The sequence below is a fragment of the Sus scrofa genome, chromosome 1 (genome assembly GCF_054392235.1).
Source record: "Sus scrofa isolate SSC_HxYL_T2T_F1_AM1 chromosome 1, Sscrofa_HxYL_maternal_Yorkshire_Landrace_v2.0, whole genome shotgun sequence".
Lineage (NCBI taxonomy): Eukaryota > Metazoa > Chordata > Mammalia > Artiodactyla > Suidae > Sus > Sus scrofa.
Genome location: NC_139383.1, coordinates 203,412,887 through 203,436,336, shown reverse-complemented (window position 1 = coordinate 203,436,336; position 23,450 = coordinate 203,412,887). Strand labels below are relative to the sequence as shown.

The 23,450-nt window shown below is 37.0% G+C and overlaps 1 protein-coding gene across 2 annotated transcripts in view; it reads left to right on the top strand.

Moving 5' to 3' along the window:
- AGBL1 (AGBL carboxypeptidase 1) overlaps positions 1–23,450 on the top strand; it is a 1,231,135-nt gene that overhangs the window by 1,191,519 nt on the left and 16,166 nt on the right. The window contains exon 24 of one of the 2 annotated variants that reach the window (XR_014820412.1): positions 21,186–21,686. The exons of the other annotated variant lie outside the window; for it this stretch is intronic. The gene's annotated coding sequence lies outside the window, so the exon portion shown is untranslated. Of the gene's footprint in view, positions 1–21,185; positions 21,687–23,450 lie in introns of those variants that run through there. 2 annotated transcript variants of the gene reach the window in all.

The window sequence follows — 23,450 nt, the reverse complement described above, 5'->3', positions numbered from 1 at the left end:
AAAAAAAAAAAAATGTAAATGGAAGTTGGAAGAAAAGAGAGCCATGCCATGTAGCAGGAAAACATTTGGCAACACTATGACCTATGCAACTTGGAATATAGGAAAGGTATACAATGAATGTGTGCATGTAGATGAGGAAATATGTGGGTTGAACTCAAAAAAATGCCAACTGACTTTTTTCTAGCTCAATTAGAGGCGAATGAACTAAGGAAAACAACTGTTCAATTCTGAGTAGAATCTGAATTAAAAAATAAATATTCAGATCTGAATTTGCTAGTTTGGAAAACCAAACTGTTTCTCCTTTCCAATCCCCAATCAGAAAAATGACTCTCAAAGTAAGAAATAGCGTCAGAGCAAGTTTCAAATCCAGGGCCTCTTCAGTAGAAGGTGTCCTCAGGCTCAAGATCAAATCAGGAATGTAGGTGTTAAGTCCTTTGTAAAGACTTCAGAAAGATTTAATGTGGTGCCCTATAGGCTCAACTAAACAAAAACAAACAAAACTGCTAAGAATCTTAAAGACATTTTATCCCAGCAATCCAAAGTATGATTTGTCTTGAAGATATTTGTGAGTGTGGCTTTTGTCTGATGATGTCACACTAATATGATTCATAGAAAACTTACAAAGTTTTAAAATATAAGTATATTAAAGAAGGCCTTACCAGCTTGGACCAAAGGGGATAGGAATGGTTCGACATGGCAAGAAGATTTGGACATCTGAGCTTCAAAGTTTATCTCCTTATTGAAAAGAAGGATGATGGATGATGCAAAGGTCAGGACCAGCAACTCAGAGAGCAAAGCCAAGACACACACACAGTTACACACACACATGCACTTCAAGGAGTAGAACTGAGTCCATTGGGCCCTAATACAAGAATATCAGGGGTCAGAGAACTATTGATAGATGCCAGGGTGGATTTCAGAATTTCATGAACCAGGGGCTGATAAGCAATGTCTTTTACTTTTGTTTTTGTGCTATAGTTCTTCTTCTTCTATATCTACCTCTGTATCACACCTTTCAGTGTATGGGGTCTGTTTATAGGTCTTTGGATTAAGAGAACTTGTACTTTATTGAACTGACCCCGAGGAAAACACAAAAGAAGCCCTCTCTATGCTTGGATCTGATTTAGAAGACAGTACTCTGGACCTTCAGTTCAAGAATGATGCTAAAATGGGTCAGGCTCTCTGGGCTCCTGTAGGGTGGGACGTGAGTATATTTTGCATGTGGAAAGAAAGTGAGTGATTATCAATGTCTTGAAGTTATTGCTTTTGTATTCTTGGGAGGCTTGATTCTCTGTGCAGGAAGCCCAGTTATACTACTGTCAAGAGTGCATGGAGAGACAAAGTGAAGGGTTCATACAGAAGGGGAGAGGCTCTGAGGCTGCACAGGAAAAGATGGCCCTATGCCAGCATTCCAGCAGAGCCCAGCTCCCAACTGACCTGTCAGTTGGAGGGAATCACAAGAGTGGGCGCTGGCAAGACCAGCTGAGCCCAGCTCACAAAGTAGAATCCTGGGCAAATGAAATGGTGGCTGTTTTAAGCCACCACGTTTTAGTGTGTTTGTTAGGCAGTGATAGAAAACCAGAACAGAAATCATCCTTGTCTGCTTTGGATGCTCCGATGATTTAAGCAGGTGATATAAATTATCACAGGAAATAGCAGGGAAAAGAAAAGTACAATGGGGCATCTCTGAGATTTCCCTTGTAGATTCCCAGAGCATGATGGGCAAAGGCCATCTCTGACCAGAGTATATGGCATCAGAGAAAGACTGGCCACATTATCTTGTTACTAAGTCACTTTTTATCACCAATCTGGTTTGGTCTTGGACCAAGAAGCTATTTATATAGTGCTATATAAATGTAAGTTTGTGTTATTAACTTATCACAAAAGAAAAACACAAAAAGAAAATCCGACAGGTCAGGGGCTTGATAGATTTCATCCAGCAGAGAGCACTATAGTGCTTGGCCTATGATGACAGCCTTAGCAGACATAGCCCATGAGGGATTTAGCACAAGCAAGGACCTAACATGCTCTGCATCCAATGTCTCAGCACATATGTGGATGTGTGCTAAAGACACTAGAAGGCTGAACTAACACAAGCACAACCTAGGCATCTTGCAGTATCCAGGCTCTGGGAACACACTTTTCCCTTGCAGTAACTGTAAGCCTGGATCTGGAAACAGTGTGCAAATTATAGACTTGTGGAGTCTAAACAGTTAAGTGAATGTAAATGAATGTGACCTCCCAGGAAATAAAAATATGAGCTCATTATTTTGTTTTCCAATCCAGAGAGGAAAACACTTTGAAATGACAGTTGCTGGCAAGAATAAAAGAATAGTAATAATAATGATAGCTCTGCCCGAGTCAATTTTCTCCAAGTGGCAAAATCTGATAGGAGTTTACAAAGTAAAGTGACATCAGCCAATCCGAAGCATAGCGACCACCAGGGAGCTTGTCAAGAATCTCTCATCAAGGGGCCTTTGACCAGCAGCATTTACTCAGCACATTCATTCCCTGAGGTGGGGGTGGGGCTTGGGCATAACCGTACCACTTTATGCAGGCCTCACAAAATGTATTGTTAAGGGATGGGTAATATATGACGTGATGTAAAAATGTTCCATTTTAAACATTTCCAAATTGGCCAATTTCCTTGATCTTTAAAAATATTTGCAAAGCACTGCAGTGATAGAAACATTTTTTCTATCTTTAAAATGCATAGACCGGATTCATCTTGGAGATGGCTGTGCTATTAGAGTATTTTATGGATGCCATTTCTGCAGGCGCTGGTACTTGGGTAACATAGCAAATGGTGGCAGGGTTATTTGTTGGGTTTGCTCAGCTATTCAGGTGGCCTCTCCGGGCTCCTTGCTGCAGGAGGTTCTAATCCATAGAAGACCCTGAAGAGCAGAAAGTTCTTTTGAGGTTTCTATGCCTTTAAATTTCCATTCAAAGACCACCTTTCTTAATTAGGCCCACTGCTGTATTAATACTAAAACCTACTCTCTAAACCCTTGCATTTACTGATCTCCCTTATTCTTCTCTATTTAAAAAGAAATCAAATAATTATTTCTATTAACTACAATGAAATGCAAGCTCTATAAGAACAGAGCTTCGTCTTTTTTTTTTTAACCCACTGATATATTCAAGTGTCTAACACAGTGCCTGCAGCTCAATAAGCATTCATGGAATAAATAAATGAATGAATGCATCTCTGGTAAAGCATTTTATTTCTCTGATGTGTAAATCTCATCTCCTGAATAAGAGTGATTATTCTTGTTTCCAGGAACTGTAACCTATGAAATCAAACATGATTCCAGGCAAATCTAGTTCATGTTGGTGAGATCCAAGGAGGTTTTTGTTTTTTGGTTTTTGTTTTGTTTTTTGTTTTGTTTTGTTTTGTTTTGTTTTTTACATATAATCCTAATGACTAATAAGGTCAGGAGATTTCAGTTTCTGATTTTCAACATAGAAAAATTCTCCATGGATGTCTAAACTGTTATTTTCCACAGCATGGACCTGCATAATAGGATTGAACTAGCATGACTCATTCACACATGTGTTAGATAGACTGATTAAGAGCCTACTTTGTATCAGACGGGTTCACCCTGTGGATGCAGAAATGAATCAGTTGCCAGCATGAGTCCTTAAGGAGCTCACCTTCTGGTACAGTCAAAGACATGCACATTTCTACAGCAATGATTGAATGCAACTCGTACCACAGAGGAGGCAGGAGCAGATCGTGGAAGGGCCATGGAGAAGAGAACCACTCAGTCTGCCTGCAAGGTAGCAGTGATCAATGAGCCGGCAGAATGGGTGATGAGAGAGGGAAGGTCAGAGGTCAAGCATTCTGGGTAGAGCTTACCCTATGGGAAAAGACACAGGGTGGCCAAGAACATGGGAGTTTGGAGTGGGACACAGTGTTTGGTGGAGTACTTTGTATCTTGATTCAGCTCATTACTTGGAAGAGTCCTCCCTGAATCTCAGGTAAAGAAATGACATGGCTGTTCAGATTCAAAATAAACAACCCACCTTACTATGGAGGCAGCATCTTGGTAAAATTTTTTTAAAATTATAGTCGATTTGCAATGTTGTGTTAATTTCTGCTGTATAGCAAAGTGATTCAGTTATATATGTGTGTGTGTGTAATACATAAATATTTATTTATGGCCACCCTGCGACATATGGAGTGCCTGGGCCAGGGGTCAGATCCAAGCCTCAGTTGCCACCTATGGCTCAGCTTTGGCAATGTTGGATCCTTTAACCCACTGTGCCAGGCAGAGAATGAACCTGTGTCCAGATGCTGCAGAGACACTACTGATCCCATTGCACTATAATGAGAACTCCCATATATTTTTTCATATTTTTTTCCGTTATGGTTCATTATAGGATATTGAATATAGTTCCCCATGCTATATAATAGGACCTTGTTGTGTATCTAACATATATATATTAGTTTGCATTTGCTAATCTTAAACTCCTGATCCATTTCTCCTCCACCACCTCCCCCTTGGGAACTACAAGTCTGTTCTCTGTGTCTATGAATCTATTTCCATTTCATAGATATGTTCATTTGTGTCATATTTTAGAGTCCACATATAAGTGATATCATTTGGGATTGTTCTTCCCTTTCTGACTTACTTTGCTTAAAATGATAATCTCTAGGTCCATCCACATAGCTGGGAATGGCATTTTTAATTATTTTTCATAGTGTATTTCATGGTAGTATTCCATTGTGTATATGTAACACATCTTCTTTATTTATTCAACTGTCAGTGGACATTTAGGTTATTTCCATGTCTTCGCTATTGTGAATAGTGCTTCTATGGATATAGGAGTCCATGTATCTTTTCAATTTATAGTTCTGTCCAGATACATGTGGAGGCAGCAACTTTGGAGGCCACATGTCTGTAAGTGACTATGATATATCTCATATGCACATAATGATTTTGTCCAGGTTGCTCCAAATTCTCATTTTGACGAATGCCCAAGCATGTAATTAGGTGTCTAAAAAACAACAGCAATAAGTGACATCATCTACAACTAACCCACTGGCAAGCTTCCTGTTAATACATTCATTCATAGGGAGTTCACTGGTGGCCTAGAAGTTAAGGATCCAGTTTTGTCACTGCTGTGGTAAGGTCACTGCCATGGTGTGAGTTTGACCCCTGGCCAAGGGACTTCCACCTGCCTCAGGTTTGGAAAAAAAAGAAAAAAAAGAAAAAAAGAAATGTCCAAAAAATAGATTTTTACAGGAAAACACACACAATTAAGTATATTAAGGTTGGATAATCTTTGTCCAATGAGAGGGCTGGGGGTGCCTGATATATCAATGAAGATGATACAAAAGGTGATTTACCTGCAATATCTGTTGTCACAGTATCACCAGGACTCTCTGATTTGACCTGGATGGCTATAAGAGTAAACCTTCCTTGCTCATATTTCCAAATGCACCACCTTACTGTGCTTTGGACAAGCCCAGGAGATGGCCATGGTTGTGCCCTCTACCAGGAATGTTCTTCTGCTGGATGGCCACATGGACCACTCCCTCATATGTTCCTGATCATTGCTCCAATGTCACCTTCTCAGCAAGGTTTGCCTTGAAGCATCTTATTTAAAACTGCAATTTCTTCCCCACATCCTTATCCCATCCCCCCCTTCCTCGGCCTCTGGAATTCTCCATTGCCCTTTCTGTTATTTAAATTCTTCTATAGCAGTGGGTTTTCAAATTATATGTTTGCCAGCTTGCTTTGGGGCCTATTGAAGGAGAAGAGACGGGGAAGTTGAAGAGACAAGGTCTAGTTTTCCAGCATTTATTTTAATCTAGCTACCTTTAATGAGTTTTATATTTTTGACTCAATAGAATATATCATTTAAAGTGTCCTGGGGTTTTGCAAAGTTATAAAATGATGGGCAGAGAAGAAAGCCCACAGGGATAAATTCAGGAAAGTTAGATTTAAGCCCTTCATCTCCTATAGACCAGCTGTGTATAAACTTAGGTATGCCATGTTCCTGCTTTGTACCTGTTAGATGGTGGGAAAAGTGATGGTCTCTTGGTCCTATTCTAATGGACTGTTTCTGTGATTCTGAAAAGACAAAACCTACTCACTGCTGTTGTAAAATATAGAAGTAGCTGCTCATGAAAACTGTCATTAGTATGAGACAGAGACAAGAGCAAGAACTGACATTAAGTAGGTGTGGGAAGATGCATTCCTCTACCAAAAAAGTGATTTTCTCAGGGACCACATGACAAAATATAAGTGGTGAGAAATAGGAAACAGGCTAGATGGCTAAAGGTGAGAAGAATGGTCAGGTGGGGCTATTTTTGAACAAATATGAGACAATATAAGGATTCTTGATATCTAAAGGGAAGGATTTGGGTTCCAGCTTTTCAGAGATTAATCTGGTGAAGGTTAAGGTACTATTCTGTAGCCAGAATCATATTTCGGTTTTTTGTTTGTTTTTTGCTTTTGAGGGCTGTACCCACAGCATATGGAAATTCCCAGGCTAGGGTTAAATCAGAGCTGTAGCTGCCAGCCTACACCACAGCCACAGAAATGCCAGTGCCAAGCCATGTCTGTGACCTACACCACAACTTATGACAACACCAGATCCTTAACCCACTGAGCAAGGCCAGGGATCAAACTTGTTTCCTCATGGATACTAGTAAGGTTCGTTACTGCTGAGCTGAGCTACAACAGGAACTCTGCCAAAGTCATATTTTGAACCTCATCCCACAAATGTGCCTTCCCACTTGAGTGAGGCCCCAGGAAATATGGACCATTTTGTGCTTGTGTTTTTCAATATCAAAAGCAACAGAGGCTTCTCTTCAGAATGCACTGTTTCAAAGGAAATTGGATATCTTGTGACACACCCACAGGACTCGTGATAACAGCTGTCATGGACACCCTATTCCAAGTCCTGAGTGCGTGCTGGTGAACATGAGCCTGCTCTTACTGAAAGGTCAAAAGGGAAATCAATACAGAGAGTAACTTGAAACAGTATAGACTCCCCTGTATGTGTGATGTGTTGAAAAAATTCCCCTCCATCAGCTTCTGCTAAGCTTCATTTCCCTTCTTTGATTATCTAGTTATTTCGAAGGACTAAAGGACACAAGTTTTGTCAGAACTAATTTATGGTGATGATATCATATTATTAATTCAGGCCCAAAAGCTTTGATTTTTTAGAAGCTGTTTGAATGATGGTTTTCTTTTGCACTGAGAGAAACAAAAGTTTGTTTAAAAAAAGTGGTACCATATGGGATATTACTTAGATTTAACTCTCAAATTTAGAAGCTGATGAAAAACCCTAAGTTTCTTGATTTAGATACGATTACAGTAAGTTGAATATCTGACTCCCCAAATTATATTACATTAGAAACATTTTTTTTTGGACTAGGAACATGAATGACTATAAACATTATAATAGTAGCTAGGTAAGAGCAGTTGGCCTAAATAATAGCAAAGGAGAAGACAGCATATTATTAAAAATGAGACAAGTACTTCAATAATGAAAAATGTGATCATTATAGAATATTTACAAAACATGTACTTTCTTGAAAATAAATAAGATGAAAACAGTCTATCAAATAGCTCTAGGATCAAAGATAATGTATTAATGTCCAGTCATAGTCTTAGACATTAATGCCAATTAGAATAAACATCCATGAAAACTGAAAGGAGGCTGAAAAACCTGACTTTAGAAGCGCACTCATTAATTATTGAGCTAGGATAATAACAACTAATTCTTCAAGTTAGTCTCCACACCCCTTTCAGTTAAAAAAAAAAAAAGAAAGAAAGAAAGAAAGAAAGAAAAAAAAAGAAAAAAAAAAACCTGGAGATAATATGATAGATTATAAAGACAAAATCTGAATTAATATATTAGAAAATATGAAAAAATTAAAACACAGATAAATGTAAGAACTAGCATTTTGAATAAATCTAATAATAGTCAAACTTCTTGCAAATCAAGCAAATTAAAACTCAATCTCATAATTAAGCAAATTTCAGGAAACTAAAAATAAATAAGAAATTTGTATACCAGTAAGAGGCCACAAATATGGGAGAGCTTAAAGACTTTAAAGAATAATATTATTGTCTGAATAATGTTGGAAAATCTATATGAAATAAGCTATTGTCTGAACAATTGTCTGAATAATACTGGAAAATCTATATGAAATAAGCTATTGTCTGTGCTTTATCTCAAAACAGACGAGATGATATAAGACATATATTAAATGGAAAGAAATTAAACATTATTAAGAGCTTCTCCAAAATGCTGGGTCCCAAGTATTTTAAGTTCTAAAAGACACAGAACAAATAACGCTTATGATCTCTAAATTTTTGTGTTGTGGAAAGCAATATATTTCTACTCAATTATGTTTATAAGTCAAGTATAATCCTCACCATAAATCATGAAGATAATTCAATAAAATTTACAAATTCCTTGAGAGAAATATACTAATAAAATGATAATATAAATCAGCATGTTAAAATAATAATATACATTTAAATAAAGTTTACAAAGGAATGTAAGGCCAGCCCAAATTAAGATATATGTTAATATATTGATATACTTTAATAAATGAAGAAGAGAAAATATTAATATATGGTAAATATAATTTGAAGAAACTTTTTCAAGAGCATGATAAAACAGCTTTGAGCAAACTGTTAATTAAAAATACAAATTTTAATGAAGACTTCAAAACTAATAATATCAATATGATTAAACAATAGAAAATTTTATTGTACACATGCTATAATATATAATATGTAATATTTTACTGTATTTTCTGTATGACATGTATTCTTACAGTTTTAAAGAATGTATATTTAAAGTTTTCCTGGAAGTTCCAAACAATACATAGAAAATAAGAATATTATTTAGAGAAGGGTAGATTAAAAATTTTGACAATTTAGGAATTTAGCTACTTACAAAGTAAATTTATAAACGTTAAGTAGCTTTCCTATATAATAGCAGTAACCAGTCAGATCAGCAGATATTTAAAGAAAACCAACAGCACGCTACGTGGACGCACATACATGCACTCTCATTAGAAACAGACTATTTGATCCTGAAAGTAAAATAAATTATAAACAGAAAAGATCTTTAAAGTATTCTTTTCTATAGAGAAATTAAAGAAGAAATGATATAAAATATGATTTAACATTGTCACAAGAGGAAGTAATCAGAGAAAAATAAAAATATATAACAGACTAAAAATTATTTGGTAAGAGAAGTAAATTTTTTTAAAGTCCAGATTATTCAGCAAAAGAAAAAAAAATCAGATATTTGAGAAAAAAGCTGAATGAGATTTAACCAGGAACATGACATTCATGTAATAGGAATTTATAAGAAAGAAAATAAAGAAGGATGAAAGGAGAATATATTAAATAAACTAAAGGAATAAAATTACCAGAATTTAAGAAAGAAAGGAATTTTCAGTTTATAAGAATTCAACAAGTGCCAACTTCATGGAAATGAAAGAAGCCACATCTATATTAGAAATGAGGAAAATAGTGCCTCCATGGTGTCAGAAAGTGATAAAACAAGCAAACAGAAAGCAAAACAAAACAATGCTGTTGTCCACAAAGGAAAAAAAAAAAGTCAAAGACTTTGGCCTTCGCCTCAGAAACACTCTCTGCCAAAAAACGAGATCATGTTTGCAAAGCTTTGAGGGAAAATAATTTTTGTTTGTTTCTTTTTTGTCTTTTTGCCATTTTGGGGGCCGCTCCCTCAGTATATGGAGGTTCCTAGGCTAGGGGTCGAATCAAAGCTGTAGTTGTTGGCCTACACCACAGCCACAGCCACACGGGATCCAAGCCGCATCTGCAACCTACACCACAGTTCATGGCAACACCGGATCCTTAACCCACTGAGCAAGGCCAGGGATCAAAGCCGCAACCTCATGGTTCCTAATTGGATTCGTTAACCACTGAGCCACAACAGGAACTCCTGAGGGAAAATAATTTTGCACTTAGAATTCTACATGTATCAAAAGTATAAGTCAAATGTGAATACAAATTTAATATATGTTCAAATGAGCAAGAACTCAAAAAAGTTATTTCCTATATACTTTTTCTCAGAGAAAAATGTCTTCAGCAAATGAAAACAGAAACTACAAAGAATGAGAAAGAACCAAATGTGGAATCCTATCATCATGCAGTTACATCAGTAGTGCATCAAAAAACCTAAATATAGGAGTTCCCATCGTGGCGCAGTGGTTAACGAATCCGACTAGGAACCACGAAGTTGCGGGTTCGGTCCCTGCCCTTGCTCAGTGGGTTAACGATCCGGCGTTGCCGTGAGCTGTGGTGTAGGTTGCAGATGCGGCTCAGATCCCGTGTTGCTCTGGCTCTGGCGTAGGCCGGTGGCTACAGCTCCGATTCGACCCCTAGCCTGGGAACCTCCATATGCTGAGGGAGCGGCCCAAAGAAATAGCAAAAAGACAAAAAAAAAAAAAAAAAAAAACTTAAAAAAACTTAAATATAAAGCAGACCTAAAAAATAAATAAATAAAAGCTGAACCCCAAAGAGGAAATGAAATGCCCCAAACAATGTTCCCATTAAGAAGGCGGATTTTATACTAATATTCATTTAATGGAATATTAATATTCATTTAATATTCATTTAATGGAATTCCCATCATGATGCAATGGAAACAATTCTAACTAGTATCCATGATGATGTGGGTTTGATCCCTGGCCTCGCTCAGTGAGTCTGGGATCTGGTGTTACCGTGAGCTGTAGTATACATCACAGATGTGGCTCCGATCCAGAGTTGCTATAGCTGTGGCATAAGCCAGCAGCTGTAACTCTGATTCGACCACTAGGCCTGGGAACTTCCATATGCCACAAGTGCGGCCCTAAAAATCAAATAAATGAATAAATAAATAAATACCTAAAAATAAAAATAATTTAAGAAACTGAATGGCCAGGGTTCTGCAATGAAGACAGCACATTTTAATTATTAAGCACCACAACTAGGAGAACCATGAAAAATATCTGGAGGAAAAGCTCTCTAAATAAATCATAAGTCACTTGCAAAGAAAATTGAGATACAGATGATTTGGAAGAACTGATGGAGTTCTTTGGCAACAGGAGTTTCTTAATGTGATTGTAACAATTTACATCCCCACCAACAGTGCAGGAGGGTTCCCTTTTCTCCACACCCTCTCTAGCATTTGTTATTTGTAGACTTTTAATTGATGGTCATTCTGTCTGGTGTGAAGTGGTACCTCATACTAGTTTTGATTTGCATTTCTCTAATAGTCAGTGATTTTGAGCATTTTTTCATGTGCTTTTTGGCCATTGGTATATCTTCGTTGGAAAAATGTCTGTTCAGGTCTTTTGCCCATTTTCCAATTGGGTTGTTGGCTTTTTTGCTGTTGAGTTGTACAAGTTGTTTGTAAATTCTAGAGATTACGCCCTTGTCAGTTGCATCGTTTGAAACAGTTTTCTCCAAATCTTTGAATTGCCCCTTTTTTTATTTAATGGATTCCTTTGCTGTGCAAAAGCTTGTAAGTTTGATTAGGTCCCATTGGTTTTGCTTTTATTTCTGTTGCCTTGGTAGACTGACCTGAATAAACATTTGTTAGGTTGATGTCAGAGAATGTTTTACCTATATTCTCTTCTAGGTGTTTGATGGTGTCTTGTATTAAACTTAAGTTTTTAAGCCATTTTCAGTTTATTTTAGTGCATGGCATGAGGGTGTGTTCCAGTTTCCTTCAATTTACATGTGGCTGTCCAGTTTTCCCAGCACCACTTGCTGAAAAGACTCTTTTCCTCATTTTATACTCTTGCCTCCTTTGTTGAAGATTAATTGACAGTAGGTGTTTGGGTTTATTTATGGGTTCTCTATTTTGTTCCATTGGTCTCTGTCTGTTTCGGTACTACACTTCTTGATTACTGTGGCTTTGTAATATTGCCTGAAGTCTGGCAGAGTTATGCCTCCTGCTTGGTTTTTGATCCTCAGGATTTCTTTGCAATTCTGGGTCTCTTATGGTTCCATATAAATTTTTGGATTGTTCTAGTTCTATGAAAAATCTCCTGGTTAATTTGATAGGAATTGCACTGATTCTGTAGATTGCTTTGGGTAGTATGGCCATTTTTATGATATTAATTTTTCCAACCCAGGAGCATGGAATATCTTTCTATTTCTTTGAAGTCTCTTTGATTTCCTTGATCAATGTTTAACAGTTCTCAGCATATAAGTCTTTCACCTCCTTGGTCAGGTTTATTCCCATGTATTTGATTTTTGGGTTGCAATTCTAAAAGGAACTATATTTTGGTATTCCTTTTCTAATACTTCATTGTTAGTATACAGAAATGCAACTGATTAGTGCAGGTATTTTCCCTGACCACAATGGCATGAAACTAGAAATAAACCACAGGAAAAGAAATGAGAAAAAAAGTTAACCACATGGAGACTAAAAAAACATGCTACTAAAAATCCAATGGATCAATGAGGAAGTCAAGAATGAAATTTAAAAAATACCTTGAGACAAAAGATAATAAAGACACAACCACTCAAAATCTATGGGATGCCACAAAAGCAGTGCTCAGAGGGAAATTCATAGTGATACAGGTCTTCCTCAAAAAAGAAGAAAAAACCCTAATCAACAACTTAACCCACCACCTAAATGAATTAGAAAAAGAACAAACAATACCTAAAGTCATCAGAAGCAAGGAAATCATAAAGATCAGAGAGGAAATCAGTAAAATAGAGATTCAAAAAACAATAGAAAAATCAATGTAAGCAAGAGCTGGTTCTTTCAAAAGGTAAACAAAATTGACAAACCTATGGCTAAACTCACCAAGAAGAGGAGAGAAAAAGCCCAAATAAACAAAATAAGAAATGAAAAAGGAGAAATCACAACAGATACTGCAGAAATAGAAAAAACCATAAGAGAATACTATGAACAATTTTATGCCAACAAATTTGACAACCTAGAAAAGATGGACAATTTTCTACAGATTTGCAGCCTGCCAAAACTGAATCAAGAAGAAACAGATCAACTGAACAGACTGATCCCTAGAAATGAAATTGAATATGTCATAAAAGCACTCCCTACAAATAAAAGTCCAGGAGCAGATGGCTTCACAGGGGAATTCCACCAAACATACAAGGAAGAACTTACACCCATCCTCCTTAAACTTTTCCAAAAGCCGGAAGAAGGAACACTCCCAAACATAGTCTATGAAGCCACCATCACCTTAATACCAAAACCAGACAAAGATACTAACAAAAAAGAAAACTATAGGCCAATATCTTTGATGAATATAGACACAAAAATTCTCAACAAAATTTTAGCCAACTGAATTCAATAACATTTAAAAAAGATCATACACTATGACCAGGTGGGACTCATCCCAGGTTCACAAGGATGGTTCAACATACGTCAATCAATCAACATCATACACCACATTAACAACAGAAAAGTAAAAAAATTGCGTGATCATCTCAATAGACGCAGAAAAAGCATTTGACAAAGTCCAACATCCATTCATGATAAAAAAATCTCACCAAAGTGGGTATACAGGGAACATACCTTAACATAATAAAAGCCATTTATGACAAACCCATAGCAAATTTAACACTCAATGGAGAAAAGTTGAAAGCCTTCCAGCTAAAATCTGGAATAAGACAAGGATGCCCATTCTCACCACTTTTACTTAACAGAGTATTGAAAGTCCTAGCCACAGCAAACCAACAAATAAAAGAAATAAAAGGTATCCAAATTGGAAGAGAAGAGGTAAAATTGTCACTGTATGCAGATGACATGATACTATATATAGAAAACCCTAAGGACTTAGCCCAAAAACTATTCAAACTGATCAACAAATTCAGCAAAGTAGCAGGATATAAGATTAACACTCAAAAATCGGTTGCTTTTTTGTATACTAACAATGTAATATTGGAAAAGGAATACAAATATACAATACCTTTTAAAATTGAACTCAAAAAAATCAAACAAATACCTGGGAATAAACCTGAGCAAGGAGGTAAAAGATTTATATGCTGAGAACTATAAAGCATTTATCAAGGAAATTAAAGAGGATCCAATGAAATGGAAAGATATTCCATGTTACTGGATTGGAAAATTTAATATTGTTAAAATCACCAGGAGTTTCCATTGCAGCAGAGCAGAAATGAATCCAACTAGGAACCATGACATTGTGGGTTTGATACTTGGCCTCACTCAGTGGATAAAGGATCCAGTGTTGCTGCGGGCTGTGGTGTAGGTCACAGAAGTGGCTCGGATCTCGTGTTGCTGTGGCTATGGTGTAGGCTGGCAGATATAGCTCCAACTCAACCCCTAGCCTGGGAACCCCCATATGCTATGGGTGCAGCCCTGAAAAGACAAGAAGACACAAAAAGATAAAAGATGGCCCTACTACCCAAAGCAAGCTACAGATTCAAAATAATTCCTATCAAATTACCCATGACATTCTTCACAGAACTATAACAAACCATGCAAACATTTATATGCAAGCACAAAAGACCCAGAATTGCCAAAGCAATACTGAGGATTAAAAACCAAGCAGGAGGCATAACTCTCCCAGACTTCAGGCAATGTTACAAAGCCACAGTAATCAACACAGTGTGGTAGTGTTACCAAAACAGACATAGAGACCAATGGAACAGAACAGAGAACTCAGAAATAAACCCAGATACCTTTGGTCAATTAAACTTTTAAAAGGAGGCAAGAATATAAAATGGGAAAAAGGACAGCCTTTTTAGCAAGCAGCACTGGGAAAACTGGACAGCCACATGTAAATCAATGAAACTGGAACACACCCTCACACAATACAACTTATAGAATGGGAGAAAATAGTTTTAAACAATGCAATGTCTATATCTTAAATATATAAACAACTTATACAATTCAACAGCAAAAAAGCCAACAACCCAATTGAAAAATGGGCAAAGGACCTGAATAGACATTTCTCCAAAGAAGATATAGAGATGGCCAGAAAGCACAAGAAAAAATGCTCAACATCACCGATTATTAGAGAAATGCAAATCAAAACTACCATGAAAAAAAAAAAAAAAAAAAAAACGGAGTTCCCATCGTGGTGCAGTGGTTAACAAATCCGACTAGGAACCATGAGGTTGTGGGTTCGATCCCTGGCCTCGCTCAATGGGTTTAGGATCTGGTGTTGCCGTGAGCTGTGGTGTAGGTTGCAGACGTGGCTTGGATCCCACGTTGATGAGGCTCTGGCGTAGGCTGGTGGCTACAACTCTGATTTGACCCCCAGTCTGTGAACCTCCATATGCCATGAGAGCAGCCCAAGAAATGGCAAAAAGACAAAAAAAAAAAAAAAAACTACCATGAGGTACCATCTCACACCAGTCAGGAATGTCCATCATTAATAAGTCCACAAATAACAACTGCTGGAGTGGGTCTGGAGAAAAGGGAACCCTCCTGCACTGTTGGAAGGGAATGTAAATTGGTACAACCACTATGGAAAACAGTATGGAGGTTTTCCATAGAAAACTATATATAGAACTACCATATGGCCCAGCAATCTCACTCTTAGGCATATATGTCTTTCAAGGAAAGATAAAACTTTCCTTGAAAAGACACATGCAACCACATGTTCATTGCAGCAATATTCAATAACAAAGACATGGAAACAACCTAAATGTCCTTGGACAGATGAATTAAGAAGAAGTGGTATACATACACAATTGAATACTACTCAGCCATATAAAAGAACAAAATAATGTCATTTTCAGCAACATGGATGGAACCAGAGACTCTCATACTAAGTGAAGTAAGTCAGAAAGAGAAAGACAAATATCATATCACTAATATCTGGAATCTAATATATGGCACAAATGAAACTTTCCACAGAAAAGAAATTCATGGAGTTGGAAAACAGACTTGTGGTTGCCAAAGTTGAGGGGTAGTGAGTGGGATGGATTTGGAATTTGGGGTTAATAGATGCAAACTATTGCTTTTGGAAGTGATAAGCAATGAGATCCTGCTGTATAGCACTGGGAACTATATCTAGGCACTTATGATGGAGCATGATGTGAGAAAAAGGAATGTATATGTGTATGTGTGACTGGGTTACCTTGCTGTACAGTAGAAAACTGACAGAACACTGTAAACCAGCTACAATGGAAAAAATAAAAGCATTATAAATAAAAAAAGATATAGAAAATTGAAAAAACTGAGTGGTTATGAGGGAGGAGTTGCAGGTAGGGAGTGGGGCTAGGAATTGTATTTTACAAAGGTGGCAACATTCAAGCAAGTGAATGGTTAAGGAAAATGAAAATATTGGGTTAGAAAGGCTGTGAGAGAACAGATTGGGTGGAAGCATTAATTCTATTTATATTAATAAATCTGCCTAAGCAAATGTGTTGTTTCATCACAAAATGTGAGTTTTAACCTTGGCAATTTAAAAATTATATAGAAATAAATGGACATTCCTGTCAAGGCTCAGTGATTAATGAACCTAACATCCATGAGGATGTGGGTTCAATCCCTGGTTGTGCTCAGTGGGTTAAGGATTTGGTGTTGCTGTGAGCTGTGGTGTAGGTCACAGATGTAGCTCCAATCCCACATTGCTGTGGCTGTGGTATAGGCTGAAGGCTACATCTTAGATTGGACCCCTAGCCTAGAAACCACCATATGCTGTGGGTGTGGCCCTAAAAAGACAAAAGACTAAATAAATAAATAAATAATATAAAAATCATAGCATAACTTACAAAAATGTAGTGTGGAGAGAAATTGGAAGAAAATGTTAAGAGTATCTCATCTTTTATTTGACACTACTTGAAGGTAGCAGATTATAAGGTAATTTATAGACATTATAGTTTTTAAAATTATGAAGAAAATGTTGCAAGGAAGAGAGTCTAAAAATATTACATCTTATGAAAGCTAAAGCCAACATCATACACATGAAGTCAAAGAAAACAAAGGGCTTAGAGAAGATAACAGATACCATAGGAAGAAACATTAATACAGGTGGAAAAATATAAATGACAGAATTAAAGACAAAAATATCTGTTACAGCCAAAAAATGTCAGTGGGATAAATTAACCTCTTAAAAGAAAAAGCCTCAGATTATATCCAAAAAACCTAACTATATGCTATACGTAGGAGACATATCAGAAATGGATTTAGAAAGGTTGAGAGTGAAAAGAGTAAAATCATATCAGGAAAGCACAAACAAAACATAAATCACAGTATTAACATAAAAGTTAAATCTAAGACACAGAAAATAAAGGGTAAAAGGGAGTTATCATAATAAAGGGCACAAACACATAGAAGAACAAATGCTCATGTGTCTTCATGCATCAAATAACAGAATAATTGAAATGTGTAAACAAGAATGGCAGGCAGTAAAAGGAAGAAAATAGAAAAATGTTAACTAGCAGAATTTAACGTCTCTCTGGTCTCATGAATGATCCAATAGATACATTTTCAGAATATATAGAGAATTTAAAGTGCACTTTAAAAGGTAGACCCAGTAGAAAAATATCTTCAACATGGTACATCGGAAATGAATGTCTTTTCACGTATCTGTGATAACAACCGTTGCCCACATATTAGGCAAAGCCTTTCTTTAGTACTACCATGGTATTTCTTATTTTGTTACCCTCCATTCACATACCACTATTTTATTCTAAATTACTGTATCACACTAAGATTCTTCCCATATTCTCCTAAATTTGGGTCTCCTTGTCCCATTCTCCAGACTTAATCTCCAGTCAACAAAGAGATTTCTCCTAAATAAAATTAAGGAAACAATCTCTTTGGCAATATTGAACAAAAACTCATACATAAATTACTGATTGGGATACTATAACACTTTAAGAGGTTAATGATGTTTCAATATTAGGAATTGTGTCTAACTTATTAATGATCCTCTCCATATACACCAAAAATGCTATCTATGAAATGAGGTATTTATTCCTGATCTCAGTTATAATTCTATTATGTGGTCAATACCTTGTAAAAGGTAGCTTATCTTAATGCATTTAATGTATAAGTACAAATATATGTATTGTATTTTAATTATGTATCTTATTTATTCATATATGTATATGTATTTATATATACAGAGACACAAACATATTTTTATATCACTGCAGAAATATGATCCTAAGCTTTTTTTTTTTTTTTTTTTGCCATTTCTTGGGCCGCTCCTGTGGCATATGGAGGTTCCCAGGCTAGGGGTCGAATCGGAGCTGTAGCTGCTGGCATACCCCAGAGCTATAGCAACGGAGGATCCGAGCCGTGTCTGCGACCTACACCACAGCTCACAGCAACACTGGTCCTTAACCCACTGAGCAAGGGCAGGGATCGAACCTGCAACCTCATGGTTCCTAATCGGATTCGTTAACCACTGCACCACAACGGGAACTCCCTAAGCTTATTTTTTAAAAAGTATATTTTTTTGCTTATTTCCCTCTTCTTCCCTCCCTTCTACCTTTATCCTTCCCACCAAGTAACCCAGATCATCAGCATATGTACTTTCTAATTTTTCCTCGTACTTATGTAATTACATATGAACACACATATATGCATATATACACATACAGACCCATGCATATGCATAAATCCATATACATAATGCTGTTGTTCATGCATTTTAAGATTAAGAAGACTATTTTTATATGTAAAACTTTCTAAATATTGCTTTTCTTCCTCAGCAAAATACACAATGCAGATCCCTCCACATCAACTTCTGCAGCTTTGAGGCATTTTATTTCTGGCATAATATTCTATGGCATGGATATAGGATAAAATGTTTAACCTATAATTGGAATTCACATTGTTTCCTCATTTTGTCACTACATATAATGCATCATAAAATATCTGCATTTCATTGTAGTGGGTTGGGTTTCCTGGGAAACAAATTCTGAGTTCCTGAGTGTTACTGCAGGAGACTCAGAATTTCTATTGGATTTTATGTATTTTTCTGTTAAATCTGTAAATATTCTTTGGGTATTACAGAGGTGAATCCTTTATCTGCTATCCTTAGTATCTGCATTAAAAATTTCTAAAACTGTTTTTATCATATGTTGAATTTGTTAATGGCATAATTTACCAACAATTTTGTATTACTGTTACACTGGAATGTTTATTTCATGGGGAATTTCTTTGGGGAATGGTATAGAGGTCGAACACAAATATTACCATTATTTTCCATTGATTTGACAAATGAATATTTTCATATTAATTCACATATATACCAGGATCTACTTCCAGAATATTTATTATTTTACCAATAAAAAATCAATTATCAATATAAATCTTTAATCTGATAAATATACATGAAATCAAAGGCAAAATCATGACTGATAAGGGAAAACAAGTGTTACCATTAAAATAAGGAAATGAACCACCTTTTATTTAAATAATTTTGAAAGTATGAATCAATTAAGAAAAGAGACAAATGTATTGAGTATTAAATTTATAAATATTTGGCATGATATGATTATATATTTGAGAAGAGAATCAGCTGAGAAACCATTTTAAAAGTAAGAGAGTTTTTACAAATTGCCTGGTTAAAAAATTAATATACGAAAATCAATTTCTTCCCAGACACAGTAAAGTTAAAAAATCAAATTCAGGAAATATCTCATTTACAAGAGCAACAAAAAAGATAAACAATCTGGAAAGAAACTAGAGAAATGTTCAGTCTCTGTTGGAAGAAAATGATAAAACTCTACTGAGAGGCATAAAAGGAGAATTGAGACAAAGGAAAGGCACATTTCTTACAGATATAAAGATTTAATACTATGAAGAGTTCAGTTCTTCATTTATCTGTAAACTCATGACAGGGCTTGGGAATCTCAACGAAAGTGCAAAGGTCCTGGGATCCCAGGACACGGTGAAGGAGACAACCCTGTCTGGAGTTAAGATAAAGATATGATTCCACTTAGTCTCCTACTTATATGTGGTAAGAAATAACACAATTATTTTTCTACATATTCTTTTTGATTTGTGCTTTCTGATTGGTGAGGTAGGCTCATTCCTCAGGAGTTCATAACAAGTTTGGTTTCTGAGTTAGCCCTGTAAACAGGTTCCAGAAACCCATCACCTTAACTTGGACCATGCCTGTGAGCAAGGTCAAAACTGAGTCAATGTGAAAACGTTTCCTTGGCTTATAAATTGTTCTCCCAAGCAATGCGTGAGTACAGAGTTCATTTTGAAAATACTCTCTCAATGTCTCCACTACATTGCATTACCATTTTCTTATTGGCTGTTTATCTATATCAGCGGTCAGCAAACTATGGCCCCTGGGTCAAACCTGGCCTGCTGTCTGTTTTTATAAATAAAGTTTTATTGGAACACAGATGCAGTCACTCATTTACATATTGTCTGTGGCTGCTTTTGCTTTGCAATGGTAGAGTTGAGGAGCTGGACCAGAGTATATAGCCACACAGACATTTGCAGTCTGACCCTTGAGGGGCAAAGGTGGCTGATATATGTTCTTAACCATAAAAATATTGAATACAAGCTCATTTCTTTCTTATCTCAGCATACTCCAGACTTCGGTCATACATGGAGCTTAAAAACAATTTTTGTATTAATGAATTAAAAGAAGGGGTGTTCTTTCCATGCTTTGTTTAGATTATTAAGGTTTTATTTACTTGTATGTGTTTCCTTGACTATTTTTAGTGGAAAATGGGGTTGGGAGAACATCCCAGAAGGACAGCCACCTCCTCACTGTCTTCACATGGCTTTTCCTCTGCACACGCCTTTTGAAGAGAAAGGGCTCTTTCTCGATCATCCTGCTTCCTTTTCTTACAATGGTGGCAATGTCATTGTGAGAGCCTCATCTTCATGACCTCATCTAACTTTAAATAACCCCTAAAGCCTCCAGCTCCAAAGACTATTACATCGCAAGTAGGGCTGCAACATATGAATTTGGGGAGGGTCCACATAGTCCATAACACTTGTCTTTGATTTAATTAGGAAATGATGCTTTGGTTCCCCTTTAAATATAGAGTAAGAGAGAATGAGTGGGACCTGGGAGAGAAAATCCCACTGGACAAAGAAATTAAAATTGGCTCTCTGGCTCTGCTCAGTCAAGAAGACTCTGTGATGGATAACTACAATTATGGGCAGCTATGGGCAGCTATGGGCAGCTATTGGCACTGGGTGGAAAAACTTTCCAAAACCCTTTCTGCATCTCAGACCAGATATTCTTCTCCCTTTCTTTGTAGGTAGAGGAGAGAATTAAATGGAAAGACATGAAGCCCAGGGAACAAGCCCGAAAAAGTTTCCCTCCCCAGGCTGTAAGGCACCTGCTTTTGTCACAGGAACAAGTAATTGTGAATTACAGAGTCCCTGCCACCCAGCCACAGCTGCCCCCCATGGACCTCTCTCACATTGCTTTCTGATTATTTCAGATTCCTGTAAAACAACCCTCCGTTCAGAAGCCCTTGTTGTGAAGGGGGAGGAAACATACTGGCAACTAAACCACTGAAAACAGGTGTCGACACAGAAGAGATGCCTTTTACCAAACAGCCCACACTCTTAGGCATTCATAAGGCACAATCGGGCTTGACTCTCTTGGAAGAATAATAAGAACACACAGATAGTGTTTGATAATATGTAAAAGTACATCCATGCACATAATCTGACTTAATTTACAGAGTGACACAGTGACTTAGAATTCTAATGAACCCCCCCACGACCTTTACAAATAAAGATGTGTGAATTATGTCATGTTTCTATGTGGGTTTTATGATTGTTGGCATCGTATGGCACTAACATAAGAAAGTGTTGTTAAAGGCATGGTTTTCAAAAGGGAAGGGTGTTCGGAGTTCCCGTCGTGGCGCAGTGGTTAACAAATCTGATTAGGAACCATGAGGTTTCGGGTTCCGTCCCTGGCCTTGCTCAGTGGGTTAAGGATCTGGTGTTGCCGTGAGCTGTGGTGTAGGTCGCAGACGTGGCTCGGATTCCGAGTTGCTGTGGCTCTGGCGTAGGCCGGTGGCTACAGCTCCGATTAAACCCCTAGCCTGGGAACCTCCATATACTGCAGGAGCAGACCTAGAAAAGGCAAAAAAAAAAAAAGGAAAAAAGGAAGAGTGCTGTACCCAACGCGTACATACACACACACTGCAGCCAGAGTCATCTTGTCAAAATGGAAATTTGAGTATATCACTTAGATAAGCAATTCAGAAAAGTCGGCTCTGCTCTGAGAACAGTGCAATGCAGGCTCTGCCATAAGCTGTCTGTGATGCTGGGCAAATTGTGTTTTTTTCTAGATTTCCTTTATAGGATAAAATGCTCATACTCCAAGATGCCAGGACACTGAACATTTACTGTCCTCCAGGCACTGGGCTAGAAGCACTTTAACTATATTATCTCCTTTAATCCTTACAGAAAAACTGTGTGATTAGGAATTTTATTATCCTTATTTTTCCTTTCTTTTAACAGATAAATTCTAGGCTAGCATAGTAAATTACTTACTGAAAATTTCATCACTGGTAAGTGGAGAACGAGGCTATAACAAAGGTCTGTGTGACTCCAGCTATTCATGTTGTATTCATTCGTTTAGCAAATTATTCTTGCATTTTCACTTTGTCCTAGACACTGCTCTAGGCATGTGATATAAAAACCTGCTTGAACTCTGCCCTTCTGGGATTTATCCTTTAAGAGGGGAAAGAGTTTTTAATCAAAGAAATAGAACATACTTGGAAAAGAGCAATTCTTCTAAGTGCCAGGAAGGATAAGCTCCTGGTGATATAAGAAAATAGGACATCACATGGAAGAATGTGCTAAACCCCTCCTGGGAAGGTTGGCCCAGAGAGAAGATTCTGAAACTTTCTAGATTTTCTTACCCAAAGCTGACCCAGCTGAAGCAGACTCGATGGTGGGAACACAGGAACCACTGAGGGTTAAAGCAAAGAATGTTGGGCCATCAGTCATCATGGCTGTGGAGTGGTCAAAAATAATCAACCTAGAGTGCTACCAAGAGGTACACAGATGTGCAGAATATAACTGATCAGATAGAAGGAAGTGGAAGGAACCAGGCTACACCTCTCTAGCTGAGGAACTAGAGGAAAGACTATTAGTTGGTGATAAGAAAAATCTCATTGGAACTGATTCCCAGGTAGCAGTCACTAGGTGGCATTAATGGGGAGGTGGGAGGGAAAACAGTGTAGTCAAGCCTTAAGTGGATATCTATCTCATAGATAATAATAACAATGTTAAGCAAAACCATCTTACCCAAGTACAGTGAAACCCCATGGATAGAAACACAAGAACAGGCTCTATTCTGCTAGGATACAGCAGCTAAGATTAATGGTTCAGTATTTGCTCATCAGATGACATCCAAACTAAAGGATTAAAGATCCTGATTACACCCACTTCAAAATGCATTGCTTTTCTGACTACTTCCACTTAAAGAGTTCATAAGAAATATCCTCTCTCATATTTGTGTCCTGGAAAGTCCCAGAAAGAAAGCAACTTCTGTTTGCCAC